The sequence below is a fragment of the Leopardus geoffroyi genome, chromosome B3, assembly GCF_018350155.1.
Source record: "Leopardus geoffroyi isolate Oge1 chromosome B3, O.geoffroyi_Oge1_pat1.0, whole genome shotgun sequence".
NCBI classification, from domain to species: Eukaryota; Metazoa; Chordata; class Mammalia; order Carnivora; family Felidae; genus Leopardus; species Leopardus geoffroyi.
Genome location: NC_059337.1, coordinates 86,569,979 through 86,586,932, shown reverse-complemented (window position 1 = coordinate 86,586,932; position 16,954 = coordinate 86,569,979). Strand labels below are relative to the sequence as shown.

The 16,954-nt window shown below is 37.5% G+C and overlaps 1 protein-coding gene across 3 annotated transcripts in view; it reads right to left on the bottom strand.

The window, feature by feature from the left end:
• The window catches only part of MIPOL1 (mirror-image polydactyly 1), a 328,723-nt gene that overhangs the window by 295,652 nt on the left and 16,117 nt on the right, over positions 1 to 16,954 (bottom strand). The window lies entirely within an intron of this gene.

The following is a 16,954-nucleotide window of genomic DNA, read 5'->3' as shown; positions in this document are numbered from 1 at the left end:
TTGCATGGCTCTTACTTCGTTGCATTAGGACAAGTCCTGTCTCTCCCATCAATAAAAGATCAGCAGCAAAAATCAAAGGTGCAAGTGCCATGGGGTAATGTCAAGGTAGGGCAAAAACCCTACTTCATACAGAAAAGAGATGAGATCTTAGTCCATCTGGGCTGCTTTAACAAAAATACCATTGGAGTTGGCTCACAGACCACAGAAATTTATTTGTCACAGTTCTAGAGGCTGAAAGTCTGAGATCAGGCTGAGAGTTGAGTGCTGGTGAGAGTCCTCTTTCCGGCTGAAGACTGCCAACTTCTTACTGTATTCTTGCATGGCAGAGAGCAGAGAGGGGAAGCAAACTCCTCAAGCAAACTCCTCTTAGAAAGACACTAACCCCATGCAATGAGGATACAGCCCTCATGAGATTACTGTATTCTAATTACTTCTTACACTTCCCACCAATACATCATACTGGGGTTGGGGTTTCAATATATGAATGGGGGTGGGGAGATACAAACATTCAGTTCATAACAAGATGTAACCATCATTTACTATTCTACCTTCTCCAAAACCCAGACTTGTTGGACTAAAATCATAGCGGCTCCTATTTCCAAAAGTGCAGGAAAACTGCATTTCTTACTCTTCTTTACATCCAGTTTTTGTGACAGATTTGAAGCCAAAAGAGCGTAAGCACAAGTATAAAGTAATATAAGCAAGTTTCTAGACTCACCCTTAAAGGCATTCTATGAGATCCTCTAGCCCTCTCTTCCCCTCCTGCAACAACCTTGAAAACCTTATTTGAGATGGTGGCATCACAAGATAGAAGGAACATGGACCTCTAAGCCAAACTCTGTATGAGTGAGAAATAACTTGTGTTGTATTAAGTCATGATATGGGGGTTATTAGTGCAACATAGACTCTCTTAATCTAATACACAACTTAACAGAATTCCAGCCTCCTACCTCCAATTCTGACCAGAGAAGTTCCCTGGTGCAGTAACAACAAATGTCAACAGGGATTCTGTGGTGCCTAAAAGTCTAAGACAAAGCTCACCCCACTCCCTCTTCTAAATATATACACACACATAGTCTTTCACAATACACATTGACACACATTTCATTTTTTTAGACCCTGTATATGTTTCAGTTCAGTTCCATCATCATTTCCAAACCCCAGATAAGAGATGGCAGACAGTGACTGTGTACTGGTTTAATAACTACAGCTTACACTTGAACAATGCAGGTTTAAACATATGCAGAATTTTTTATACTACAGTACAGTACTATGGATGTATTTTTTCTTCCCTATGACTTAAGATTTTATTTTTATTATTTTTATTTTTTTTTATTTTTTAAGATTTTATTTTTAAAGTAACCTCTACGCCCAACATGGGTCTCGAAAGGATAACTTTGAGATCAACAGTTGCATGCCCTATTGACTAAGTCAGCCAGGTGACCCCTTTATGATTTCTGTCAGCACAGAGCCTGATGCGGGGCTCAAACTCATGAACCGCGAGATGATGTCCTGAGCCGAAGTTGGGCACTTAACCTACTGAGCCACCCAGGCGCCCCAATGGAAGGATTTGAACACTTTGAAAACAGAGTTCCCTTTCACTTAGTCACTTCCTGTAACTAGTTCAGGGCTGATCACTGTGGAATCATAAATTGAATACTGTATTTGGATACAGGTGCTGCCACTTATCAACTCTGTATGTAGCTTTTGGCAAATCACTTCATTTTTCTGTTCTAGGGAATTGAGAAAATAAGTAGTCACTAAAAGTTTAGATTTCACAAGCTAGTAAAATCATAGGATTTTATTTTATAAGTGACTTAAAAAAATAGAAGCAACTACCTTCAATAATCGTAAAAAGAAGAACATTTTAGCAGAACATACCTTCAAAAAAGACAACCCTTTAAAAGGAGTAAGTTTAACTTTGTGGAAAAAGCCAGGAAGATTCTGGGAAGATTGTGGTGGAAGCAGCATAGTTTTTGAATCTTCCCAAATATCTGTATAAAAAACCAGGGGAACCAGGATAGCAAAATGAAACCATAAAAAAGTATCTACCACAAAACTAGGTAAACACCAACATACAACACCAACATTTAAAAGACCTGCATGATATCCAGCATCTGTGCAGACAGGAGGAGAGGGAAACGGAGCAAAGCGGTATCTAGAGTCATGAGAATCCCTACAGGCAGCAAGTATGCTCTTGGCAAGCAAATAGGAATGCAAAAGGTCTGAAGTGAAGGAGCTGGAGCAATCAAAATCTTATGAACTGTCAAAACATTTGGACAAAGTTTCTTATACACTGGGGAGAAACTAAAAATAAAGTCTAAATTTGTAGGGAAGAGACAATATGGACAAAGTAAAAATAAAGTCCAGGTAAAAGCTGGGGAAGGGAAGGCGGTACAGCCAAAAGATGTTAAAAAGTTACTGGCCATTCTTTAAATCTTCTCAAAAACAACAGGAAACATTTTTCTAACTAATTACTTATGTTTAAAACTTTTGACAACTCATTTAGAAGATTTCAAAGGGCTTAAAAATCATTACATTCTGGTATAAACAGAATGGTTACAATTAATCCATAACCATTCGAAGTCAGAGCTGATCCAATATTAATGTCAAATGATGCCTGCAAATTCTTGAGCTGCTAAATGATTGGGGGGGGGGGGGGGGCGGGGACACTGAGACACAAATTCCAGACACTGCCCAAACTATCATATCCCTTGGAAAAAAGTCCAAAATATACTAACACAAAAGTAAAAAAGGGGGGAAAAAATCACCCCTTATATTTGCCACCAAAATATACTCTTAAAATCTTAGTGTGTTCTGGGGCGCCTGGGTGGTGCAGTCGGTTAAGCGTCTGACTTCAGCCAGGTCACGATCTCGCGGTCCGTGAGTTCGAGCCCCGCGTCAGGCTCTGGGCTGATGGCTCAGAGCCTGGAGCCTGTTTCCGATTCTGTGTCTCCCTCTCTCTCTGACCCTCCCCCGTTCATGCTCTGTCTCTCTCTGTCCCAAAAATAAATAAACGTTGAAAAAAAAAAAAAAAACTTTAATAAAAAAAAAAATCTTAGTGTGTTCCCTTTGTCATTTTTTATATTTAATTTTTTCACAATTACATATCATAAACATTTTTCTTCAAAACACTCCAATAACGATTGACTTTAATATTGCACTTAATGAGGGTGCCTGGGTGGCTCAGTCGGTTACACATCTGACTTGGATTCAGTTCAGGTCATGATCTCGCAGTTCATGAGTTCAAGCCCCACATCAGGTTCTGCACTGACAGTGTGAAGCCTGCTTAGGATTCTTTTTCCTATTCTCTCTGCTCCCCGCCGCCCCCCCCCCCCCACTTCTCTCTCTCTCTCTCTTTCTCTCAAAATAAAGAAACTTAAAAAGTACTCTTAAAAAAATATTCCACTGGACGGCAAATCATCATTTTCTGTTACGAAAAGCACTAGATGGAGCATGTTTGTGGCAGCTTTTTAAAATCTCATTAAATATGGGAATGTTAAATACTAGTCTAAATTTTTATCCACTAAAATGCAAATAATACAATCTTTGGCTTTTCATAAACTAATGCCTAAAATTAAGAACACATTTTAGATGAAAAACTATTTCAAAAAACTTTAGTGAAGAAATATTTAATTTCTCTAATACATAAGGTATATTTGCATGTAAACCAAACATGAGCTTTCAGAACCAACCAATTAGTAATCATATGACAAAATATTTTAATTGAGATTTTAATCTAAATTGGCTAGCAAAAATATAGGCATTTTAAAGATGTATACATAGATTTTACTTTAAACTAAGATGGAAATTAATCACCTGCATGAAATAAAAACAGTAGAAATGAGCCACTGAAATCCTAAACCGAGTTTACCAGTAAAGAATCATAAAGAAACTCACAGTGAGTTTTTGTATGTGAACTTCCTAAATTACTGTTCACCTACCCAAACGAATTAGAATAATCTTGCCCACTGTGCCAGCTCATGCCACTGAATAAAATGTACTACTTTGGGATATCATATGCTATATCACACAGTATCTGCAGCTCCCATGCTGGTAATAAGCTCTCTGACATAAATTAAGGAAATGGCTTTGATTTACATTCAATTTAAAGGATAATAAAAGTATTACAGTAATAATTAATATTCAGACATGCTACTTAAAAAAGAAATATGTCATATTTCAAAAATAGTTCATTAAAAAGAACAAATTTAAACGTTTAATTTTTTTAGCTTATATGTATATGGTTGGGACTTACTACAAAACAGCATTTTAACACCTGAATGCAAACAGCACCTGTAAAAAATTACCATTCAAGTTCCATCCAAGAATTAGAGTAATAATGCAAAAATTTTTCTAATTAATGTGATAAACACTTATATCCTTGTATCTTAACATAAAATTATATGATATTGGATCATACTTGATAAGACTACTTCCTAAGATCAAAACAGTATCTAAAATAAAAATACACAAATAATGAAATGGACACAGTAGGGGAGGAAAAACTTTACCTCCATCTTCTTAGGGTTCCTGGCTGGACCTGAATAGTAAACTCACAAAGACTGGTTAACAGGAGAAAAGTAGGTAAGTTCATTTAAGTTTTATGTGACCTGGGAACCTTCACAAGGCAATGAAGACCTAAAGAAAAAGTTAAGCCTAGAAAGTCACAGAAAAATGTGACAGGACAAAAAAGGTACAAGCCAAGGAGTAAAATGGGGGAAACTTAGCAATGCCTGTTCATCTGGATTCCCCTTGGTATCCCCCTAGCTTTGGAGATAAAGATGTTCTTTTCCTCCAGGTATAGGGAGAGCACCCCTCACATGAGGGTCTTACGACCTGCTTCAAAGGAGAAGGGAGATGCACTTATCTGTTTCTCAAAATCTTTCAGATTAAAATATTCAATAAGCCAAAGTGCCATATTTTGGAGTCGCTTATTCTGAACCACACCAACACAAAATGAAAATATCTTACAAATTACCCTTTCCTAACTATTTATTTTTTAGGATAATAGAGCACATGGCTGGGGGGGTGGGGGGGCTTGCAAATACTAATCAAAAGAAAGTAGGAGTGGCTACATTAATTTCAAACAAAGTAAAACAAGAAAGACTACATTAGTCTTACTAAGTCTTCTCTTACTAAGTACATTAAAGGGTTTAATTCACTAACAAGACAAAAGCAATCCTAAATATGTAAGCACTTCACAACAGTGTCAACATACCCAAGGTAATAACTGATGAAAGGAGCAACCAACAAATCCATAATTATAGTTGGAAATTTCACTACCTCTCTCAATAATCAGAAGAATAAAAACTCAGAAAATCAGCAATGTAGAAGACTCAGTATTATCAACAAACTTGACCTAATTGATATTTATAGAAAACTCCTCCCAACATGACAGAATACACAATCCTTTCAAATACATGGCACATTTATCAAAAAAGAGCCTATCTTGGTCCATTAAAAGAAACAAAACAAAACAAAACAAAACCCTCAACACATAAGAATTGAGACTATAGGGGCGCCTGGGTGGCGCAGTCGGTTAAGCGTCCGACTTCAGCCAGGTCACGATCTCGCGGTCCGTGAGTTCGAGCCCCGCGTCGGGCTCTGGGCTGATGGCTCAGAGCCTGGAGCCTGTTTCCGATTCTGGGTCTCCCTCTCTCTCTGCCCCTCCCCCGTTCATGCTCTGTCTCTCTCTGTCCCAAAAATAAAATAAACATTGAAAAAAAAAATTAAAAAAAAAAAAAGAATTGAGACTATACAGGGGCACCTGTGTGGCTCATTCAGTTAAGCATGCAACTTCGGCTCAGGTCACAATCTCATGGTTCTCGAGTTTGAGCTGTACTGACAGCTCAGAGCCTGGAGCCTGCGTGGGATTCTGTTTCCCTCTCTCTCTGCCCCTCCCCTGCTCCCACGCTGTCTTTCTCTCTCTCAAAAATAAGTAAACATTAAAAGAAGTTTTTTAAAGGATTGAAACCATACAAATTATGTTATTTTACCACAACAGAAATAAACTTGAAATCAATAATAGAAAGATATCTCAAAAATTCCCCAATACTTCTAAATAACCGACGGTTCACAAAAGGAAGAAGGGAAATTTAAAAATATTCTCAACTATATAAAAATGGAAACATAAGATATCAAAATTTGTGGGATGTAGCTAGATTAGTGCTTGGAGGGAAACTTATAGTACTAAACACATATATTAAAAAGGGAGGAAGAAAAACAAATTTTTTTAAGAAAGGAAGACCTCTTATTAATACTTTAGCTTCCACCTTTAAAAAAAAATACAAAATAAGGGGCGCCTAGCTGGCTCAGCTGGTTGAGTGACTTCGGCTCAGGTCATGATCTCGTGGTTTGTGAGTTCGAGCTCCGCATCAGGCTCTGTGCTGACAGCTCAGAGACTGGAGTCCACTTCAGATCCTGTGTCTCCCTCTCTCTGCTCCTCCCCTGATCTCCCTCTCTCTCTGTCCCTGTCTCTCTCAAATATAAACATTAAAAAATATATATTTTTAATACAAAATTAAGAAAAAATTAAACTCAAAGAAAGCAGCTGGAAGGAAATGGTAAAGATCAAAAATCAATGAAATTGAAAATGTATAATCAACATAGAAAATCTATGAAAACGGGACACCTGGGTGGCTCAGTCTAAGTGTGTGACTCTTGATTTCAGAGCAGGTCATGATCTGGAGGATTGTGGGATTGATCCCATGTCAGGCTCTGCTTGGAAATCCCTTTCTCTCTGCCCCTCCCTCACTGACACATGCATTCTCTCTCTCTCTCTCTCTCTCTCTCTCTCTCTCTCTCTCAAAATAAATAAATAAACATTGTAAAAAAAAGAAAAAGAAAATCAATGAAACCAAAAGCTAGTTCTGTATAAAAAAAAAAAATCAAAGAAATTGGTAAGCTTCTAGCTAGGCTGGTCAAGATAAAAATAAAGGAGATATAAATTGCCAGTATCAGGAAGAAGAGAAGTGATCCCATAGGGATGAAAAAGATAAAAAGGGACTATTACAAAGAACTTCATATCTACAAATTTGACAAACTCCTTGAAAGACACAACCTGCCAAAGCTAATGCAGTAAGAATAGATAGCCAGAATAGTCTTATTTCTATTAAAGAAACTGAATTCATAGTTTGAAGAAACCTTCCAACAGAGAAAACTCCAGGCTCAGAGGTTATACATCTCTGAAATCCCCTTTCTCTCCTGAAAATCTCCCTCCTGAGGAGGCTCCTCTTGAATCTGGACCATATGTTCTCTAGGCCAGCTATATAGCTGTCCCTCCTAGAACATCATTTCACTGTTCTCCTGGGTTAGATTTATGGTTTCCTACATTCCAGGCCTTTCTTTCACTTCTTCATTTTGCTTGAGCCTAACTTCTGATGCTTTCCAGGCATGAAAATATCTTTGTTCTTCTCCCATACTTCATTGTTAAGTAGCCACAATTCTGGTCAAGAAGACTGCTGTTGGTACACTCAGTTCTTTTTTCTATTTTGGTTTTCTCTCTGGAAACCTTCAAGATTTCTTTAATTTTTTTTTTCATTCTTGATGCTGTGAAATTTCACAAATGTGTGCCACAGAGGCAGATTTTGTTTTGTTTTAAATGTTGAACATTCTTAGAAACAGAAACAGAATGTTATATGATTTTTAATGAAGGTTGTTTTGGTTAGGGTGATAGAATATGGGGTAACATTTCACTGTAATCTTTTTATATATGTTGCTTGCAAGAGTTTGTAACAAGCATATATTATTTTTATAAAAGCTATGCCATTAAAAAATAACAAGAAAGTCACACAATATCAATTAAAACTTTAGATATTCAAACTCTGATTCCATAATTCTACTTCTATAAATCTATGTTCTAGCAAGGGGTGCAAATATATACATACAAGAATGTATATAGCAGTGCTGTTTATACCATTAAAAAACTGGAAACAGCACAAATGTCTAGCGGTTAGGGTTGGTACTATATCTATAGTATATATCTATGGTATATATATATATGGTATATGGTATATATCTATGGTACTTATATACTATAAACATTATTATGCATATAAAAACATCGATGGTACTTATATACTATAAACATTATTATGCATATAAAAACACTGACACAGATGTATAAAATATTACTAAATGAAAAAGAGTATTGTAAAAATAATAAAGCATTACCATTGTTACATTAAAATAAAAAAGCAAACAAACCAAACCATGTGTTTGGGTATATATACACATATAAGGAAAAGCATAAAAGTCTGAAAAGATGCATCCCAGGACTCAATGCTTCTACAAAAGAATGGTAAAGGATATATAATTTCCACAATAACTGAAAACGGAATAATATAAAATATGAATGATTTAATGATCACCAAATGCTCCAAATGAAAACAAAGATGTCCTATTGGATTTTTAAAAATCCAATTCTATGCCCACATTAACCAAAAGAAGGCTGACATAGGTATATCAAAATTCAAAAGAGATCACAGACAAGAGAAGACTAAGGAAACATAACTAAATGCAACATGGGATCTGGATTGGGTCCTAGAACAACAACAATAACAACAAAATTAATGGAAAAACAGGTGATATTTGGATAAAGTGTATAGTTTTGTGAATATTATAACAATATTAATTTCTTGGTTTTGATCATTGTACTATGATTACACATTGTATTAACATTAGAAGTAGGGTGAAGAATTTTTACAGGAACTCTGTAGTATTTTTCTAACTTTTTGGTGAATCTAAAATTATTTCAAAATTAACAGCTTTTAAAAATAGCAGACTAGACTTGGGACGCCTGGGTGGCTCAGTCGACTAAGCCTCCTCTGACTTCAGCTCAAGTCACGATCTCACAGTTTCTGAGTTCGAACCCCCTGTTGGGCTCTCTGCTGTCAGCACAGAGCCCACTTGGGATCCTCTGTCCCCACCCCCTCTGCCCTTCCCCTGCTTATACTCTCTCTCTCAAAAATAAATAAACATTAGGGGCACCTGGGTGGCCTAGTTAGTTAAGCGTCTGACTCGGGCTCAGGTCATGATCTCATGGTTAGTGAGCTGGAGCCCCAAGTCAGGCTCTGTGCTGATAGCTCAGAGCCTGAAGCCTGCTTCGGATTCTGTGTCTCCCTCTCTCTTTCTGCCTCTCCCCCGCTTGCACTCTATCTCTCTCTCTCTCTCAAAAATAAACATTAAAAAAAAGCACTTTAAAAAATTAGATAAACATTAAAACATTTTTAAAACTCAGAGTAGACTTTAAAACAAAAGGCATTACTAGAGATAAAAAGGAACACTTCTTACTGGGGAGAAAAAGCTTCAATTCATAAGAAGATAGACTACTTATAAAGTTGTATGTTTCTGATAACATGACCTGAAAATAAATAAATCAAAAATTGATAGAACTACTAGGGAGAAATAAATCTATGATTACACACAGAGATTTAATACACTGTAAATTCTCAGTATTTATCAATCAAGCGAGCACATGTGTGCTCGCACACACCCACACCCCACAACCACGCCACACACACAAATCAGTAAGGAAAGAGATTTTAAAAACAGCATTAAGAAACTTCATCTAACAGACACAATAAAGCATGGCACCAACCACAGAATCCACATCTGTTCCTCTCTCACACACACTCATATTTACTCAGCATTTAAAAAAACAAAAAATACATATACAAAGCAAGTACTCGCACATTAATATTTTGATGGTAGTTACAGGGGTGTTAACTTTTTAATTATTCATTGAACTGTCCACATTATTTTATATCCTTTTCTTTACATGTATTATATTTCACAATAAAGTTTTTAAAAAGTTAACTTATCTATTAGACGTCATTTTTTTCCCCAGTTTTTTAAAACTTGTTCCACAGCAGCAAAATTCTCAAGACAAAATTATGAAGGAGGGGAAGTTGGTATACTTCAACAGAATATAAAACAAGATTCAGGATTAAGGGTTCCAGCAAAATAATCCCTGTTGTACTCTAGTAGCTTCCAAAATTTAGAAATCCAGGAATACTACAGGCAAGTCTCAAAATAGCATTTATTTACAATCAAATCACCATAATGCAAAACTAAGATAAACAAGAGTAAACAACATGAGTATATGCATCCCAAACAGTAAAATATCTAAATTAAAAATACCTTCAATACAGACAATAACTGAATCAGAGGTGCACATGTCAACTGCCAAAAGATTTACAGTAAATTTGTCTCATCAATTAGCCACTTTAATGAAACCCTCAACCAAAGTATTAATTCTCAACTTTCAAAGTAATATCTCCTTATGTTGCCTGTCTTGAAATCAAATATACAGCAATTAAGTTATAACCAAAACAAATACAGAATAGTTAAATGATTATTTTACTTTTCAAAAAGTAAAAATAACATATTCTCAAATATGTTTAAAATGATAAAAATAGACTGAAGCTATGTTCACAAAACTCCAGGATGAACTATTTCTTTTTAAAAAGTTTCTTTTTATTAAAAATTAAAAATTGGGGGTGCCTGAATGGCTCAGTTGTTTAAGCATCCAACTCTTGCTTTCAGTTCAAGTCATGATCTGGCAGTTTGTAGGTTTAAGCCCCATGTCGGGCTCTGCACTGCTGGCTGGCAGCGCCTGCTTGGGATCCTAGCTCTCTGCCCCTCCCCTGCTCACATTCTCTCTCTTTCTTTCTTTCTCTCTCCCTCTCTAAGTATAAATAAATAAACTTCAGGGGAAAAAAAAAAAAAAAAAACCTTTAAAAAAATTAAAAATTGGGGCACCTGGATGGCCTAGTCAGTTAACTGTCCAACTTCAGCTCAGGTCATGATCTTGTGGTTGGTGAGTTTGAGCTCCACATCAGGCTCTGCACTGACAGTGCTGAGCCTTTTTGGGATTCTCTCTCTCCCTCTCCCTGACTTGCTCGTGTTCTCTCTCAAAATAAATAAACTTTTACAATAAATTAAATATTACTACGAGTAGTTTATTACTTAACTATTGCTGCTACACAAATTACTCCAGAACTTATTAGCAGGTCAAAACAACACACATTTGTTATCTTAGTTCCTGAGGAATCTACTACTGCTTAGATAGGTCCTGGGGTTCAGGGTCTCTAACAAGGTGGTAATCAAGGCATCAGGCAGGGCTACAATCATTTTAAGGTTTTGAAAGGGCGGGCCTACGCCAGCAGACTCCATCTTGTTCTGTGTCCTTCACCTAGACCACGCCTCCTCCCCTTGAGTAACCTCCTGCTCACCCATTCAAACTTCCTGATCAAAACACGCCCAGCGACCTGCGCAACAGGACTCTGACCCCTCCCCAGCCAATCGGCCGAGGCCACGCCCCTTCCCCAGCCAATCGGCTGCCCCTAGACCCCTATAAAACCTTTGTGCTTTTGAAACTCGCTCTCTCTCCCTGGTATCTCACCGCTGCCTCGGTGCAGGTAGGGGACTGAGCTCGAGCTAGCTCGAATAAAGGCTCTTTTGCTTTTGCATCGGACTCGGCTCCCTGGTGGTTTGGGGATCACGAATTCTGGGCATAACAGTTTCACTGGGACAAGATTTTCCAACTTGACTCAGTGGCTGTTGGCAGGATTCACTTCCTAGGGGTTACTGAACTGAGAACTTCAATTCTCTGTGGGCTATTGGCCAAAGGCTCTCCTCAATTCCTTGACAGGGGGATCTTTCTAAGGTCAGTTCATGAGATAGCAGATGGCTACATCAAAGTGAGCAAGCAAGAAAGGTACAGCAAAAAGGAGGTTATAGTCTACTATAACATAATCTCGTAAGTGGCAGCCCAGCACTTTTGACATAGTCTATCAGAAGTGAGCCTTTTAGTAGTCTACCTCAAGGGAAAAGGATTACACAAGAGTGTGAATACCAGGGTTATCTCAGAAGGCTGGCTCTTACAAGTAGCATAACAGAAAAGGAAACCGAAATAAAAGTCAGGAGAACTAGATTCTAGTAACTATGTGGCTAACTACAATGTCTCAGTATTTTCATTGAGAAAAAATGAGGCCTAAATGACCTCTAGGGTAATTTAAATTCTAAATTCTGTGCTTCTCTACGAAGTCTTTCGAAAAGAGTTACCAAGGATCAGAGATACTTGGTCAAAATGCCTCATTTTATAAAAACCAAATTCCAGGAAAGGTTAATGTAGACAGGCAGTAAGTCACACTTATTCTGCTCTTATACCCAGTGCTTTTGCATAATGGCACATTGCTTTTACAGTCAATGTCCTAAAACAGCCCTATCCCCTCTTTATAACAGTATCAAAATCCAAGATATTGAATGGAAGTTGAGAGTAATAATACACTAACAAGAGTAGCAAAAACTGATTAATGTATTGAGAATAATAATAAAGTACTAACAAGAGCAGCAAAAATTGATGTTGTGAATTTACCTTTTTCTTTCACCAACCCTAAAACAATCTCTGTAGGTGGCATGTGAGATGAAAATGAACTATCCTCTGCCCATCCCCAGTCGCATGTATCTAGACATTTTAGTAATAAATCTGCTGGACGGGAAGTATAAAAGCAACAAATAATAAATCGTAGCAGAGAAATACAGTCACTTTAAATAAAGAAAACAAGATTAAATATAACCTAAATGAAGCATCTAAAAATTGAAACTGCAACCAGAAAAGGCAAGGTTTGTCCCCACTGGAATCCTAGAAAATACAGAGTCCCAGAGGTCGACAATGACAATGTGATGCAGGCAATGTCCAGGAAAGTAGGTACTCTACGAAGCTAATGACAACATCTGGGTCCAGATGTCCACGGTCCAGCACCGTTAAACATTTGCATTACATAAACACCCTATTTGTTCCTATATTAGATCCACTTTATACCCTTTACCAACCCTAATATTTGTAATGACTCCAACTCTGATGCAAGAAGTACAGTTAAAACAATGCATATAAGTACAATTATTTTGTGTGGCAATTATGAGGCAGTAAGGTATTTGCATTAGTCAAAATATGTGTGAATGTGTGTGTAAAAACACATGCATATAATTGCAAAAATGGATCCAAAATTTCTATGTAAGAAAGGAGTAAGGACAGCAGTGGTTGGTGGTGGAAGCTAGGTCTAGTGGCTTATCTTAAATCTTAATATTTTACCTTATCTCATAATAATCAAGTAAGAATGACCAAAACTCAGTTATCTATCTCAAAGAAAAGATCAAGTTGATGAGAATACCCCTAACTCTCTCATTGGTTTTAGCATATTATCTAACTACATTCATAAATTCACTTCTATAAATCACCTAAAATAAGAGAAATTGTTAGCTAAAAATGTTAACATAGATTGAAATAATAGAAGGGGCGCCTGGGTGGCGCAGTCGGTTGAGCGTCCAACTTCAGCCAGGTCACGATCTCGCGGTCCGTGAGTTCGAGCCCCACGTCAGGCTCTGGGCTGATGGCTCAGAGCCTGGAGCCTATTTCCGATTCTGTGTCTCCCTCCCTCTCTGCCCCTCCCCCGTTCATGCTCTGTCTCTCTCTGTCCCAAAAATAAATAAACGTTGAAAAAAAAATTAAAAAAAAAAAAAAAAAGAAATAATAGTCAAAAAAATTTTTTTTGATATTTTCCAAAGTTTTTTGATATTTTTTGGTACTGAGTGAAAAGCAGGAGGCCCAAAGTAAGAGAAGATGAACTGGACAGTCCAATGTGGCATTTAAAGAAGAGAGGACCTCTATCATGGGCAGGGATGAAATAGCTGAGTTTCATGGCCCAAGCCATTGGTTATTACTTTCCACATTATGAGAATATTCAATCAGGTAGATAAAAATTTTAATCATGCCATCCCATGATGGAATGGCTCAAAAGACAGTATCTGAAAGTACTGCAAAGAGTATTTTATGCTTTTTGTACTTTTTTTTTTCCTCAAAGTGTCCAGAACTGTTTGGATATTCATCCCTTTCTTAGCATTTTATGCACTATCAGAAAAGGGGTTGTATCTCCTGTCTTTTCTCACCTCTTACCTCTCTTTTGTTTCTCAGTTATAAAAAAGGCTGGGAAAAAGTAGGAGCAGTAAGAACAGTTTAGGGAAGCCTGAAACAGCTATCTAATTAGCCCTGAGGTAAAACTGGTAAGAAGCAAAGAAAATATACTTAGAGATTTAAAATTTAACTCCAAAACACTATAGCACATGCCACTTAATACTATTATTTAACCTCAAAACACTACAGCGCACAATACTTAATACTGTTAGTTTTCAGGTTTTTTTTTTCAATGTAGCCCTCTCAACTAATAATTTCACCACCACCAATGGGCTAAAGATTGAACTGTCATTTTGAACAGTCATTTTCCAACATAGTAGGTTGGCAGTCTATGAAACAAGAATCAAAGAAAGGGGGGAGGAAGAGAGGGAGGGAGAGAGGGAAGGAAGGCAAGCTAGCAAGCAGGCAGGCAAAACAGAAAAAAAAGAAAAAGAGAAGGAAGGAAAAGAAGGAAGAAAATAAAATAGAAGCTGTATATTGTATATGGACTGCAAAGCCTAAAACGCAAGCAGTCATAGCTTTATATGGTAGTGCTTTAAATGAATCTTTACAGGGATGCCTGGGTGGCTCAGTAGGTTAAGCGGCTGACTTCAGCTCAGGTCATGATCTCACCGTTCGTTCGTGAGTTCGAGCCCCGCATTGGGCTCTGTGCTGACACCTTGGAACCTGGAGCCTGCTTCTGTTTGTGTGTCCCCCTCTCTCTCTGCCCCTCCCCTGCTCATGCTCTGTCTCTCTCTGTCTCAAAAATAAGTAAAACATTACGAAAAAAATTTTTAAATGAATCTATACAATGCAAGGACTGCCTATATTTACTATTTGGCCCCTAACAAAAAAATTTGATGACCCTTGCAATAGAGGATATCCAAATGGCCAATAACATATGAAGAGGTGTTAAGTATTACTAGTCATTAAGGAAATTACAGAAAAACACCGTGATACCACTACACACCCACCAGAATGGAAAAAATGGAAAAGACAACACTAAGTGTCGCGAGCATTTGGAGGAGCCAGAATTCTCAAACAATGCCAAGTAGGAGTGTTGAAACAACTGATTCGAACAACTTTTTTGGTAATATACACAAGAAATACATACCTGCATACCCTATAGACATTTCACCAACAGGTACGTGTATATCTAACAGAAATGTATACATAGGTTCACCAAAATACAGCCGACCCTTGGATATTGCAAGGGTTGGAAGCACCAACCCTACACAGTCAAATATACAAGTTTAACTTTTGACTCCCTAAGAATTTAATTACTAATAGCCCACTGTTGACTGGAAGCCTAATCGATAACATAGTCTATTAACACACATTTGGTGCATGTATTATATATACTATGTTCTTTTTTAAAAAGTTTTTTAACATTTATTCATTTTTGAAAGGCAGAGAGAGAGCACGCAAATGGGGGAGGGGCAGAGAGCGAGGGAGACACAGAAACAGAAGCAGGCTCCAGGTTCCAAGGTGTCATCACAGAGCCCGACACGAGGCTCAAACTCACGGACCGGACCGCGAGATCATGACCTGAGCTGAAGTCGGACGCTTAACCTACTGAGCCACCCAGGCGCCGCTATATACTATATTCTTACACTAAAGCTAGAGAAAACATTAAGAAAATCATAAGGAAGAGAATATACATTTACAGTTGTATACTATATTTATCAAAAAAAAAATCCACACATGGGTGGACCCCTGCAGTCTAAACACATGTTCAAGGGTCAACTGTACTTACAAAAATGTTCATAATAGCCAAAAACTGGATGGAACACTATACAGCATAAGAACTACTGCTACATAATTTGTGTAAATCTCACAAATACAATATTGACCAAAAGTGAGACTCAAAGGACTATTTACTGCATGATTCCATTTATATAAAGCCAATTAACAAGTAAATTCATAGATGACTTTAGAAATCGACATAATGGTTACCTCTGGAACGGAATCACACAAAGTGGAGTTTCTAAGATTCAAGTAATGTCCTTTCTTGATCTAGGTACTAGACACATGGATATGTACGCTCTGTACACTTTTGACTTATGCGGTTTTCTCTGTGTGTATTATACCTTAAAAATTAACACACTAAAAAGATTTTTATAAAATCTATTCCTTTAAAGGACTGTCCACCCTTTCATTTTTCTGACTTATCATCATTACTTCTCACCAATGAGATCTCTTAATTCCTGTTATATAGAAGTCAACTTAGTTATTTTTCTTCGTATACTATTGCACAGGATACCCAAATGATTATGCACCTGTCATTTTCGGTTAGTACCACACTAGATGCCAAGGTGAAACTTTGTAAAGCCAATAACTTATGATAGTATGTTAAAGTTACCGGGAGGGTGGGGGAGCCTTGAAAAGTGGTTTTGTTTGGCCCTTTGTTTTGGTTTACCTTTGTCTATCTCCACAGTGATTTAATCTGCATAAAATGTTCAAAGGAGCTTTTCAAAAAGCCTGCTCTTGTGGAAAGCTTTTTTTTTTTTTTTTTTCTTCTTCTTTCTTTCTTTCTTTCTACCATTCTGCTGCTACCTTGTGTTTAGTTACTTCCATTCATGGAGCTTAAAATACTTCACAAATACTGTTGGGTGGTGTCACCTTCCAGAAAAATTTGGGCTCAGGCACACTGTGAACCTAAAAATTTCTAACAGTACCTTTCTACAGCTCCGTTCCTAGTGCCTAAAGAAGCACCGTCTTCTATGCTAAAACTTGTAAGTGCGAGAACTGAAATCCACAAAGATTAAGTCACTCTCAAGGACAGAGTCACGGGCTGAGCCAGGACCTGAACTCTCCAACTAACAGCCACTTAAGGGAAAAACAAACAAAAATCTACACCCTTGAATAAATGCTCAGCTGTTGAACTTCTGTAATAAGAAACAAGAGGGTGCCGAAACTATGCCCAGAAAGAGGACCTGAGGACCCCACGACGCTGACCTTCGCGTGAGCCCTATCACTGCCGGCCATAGGGGGTCA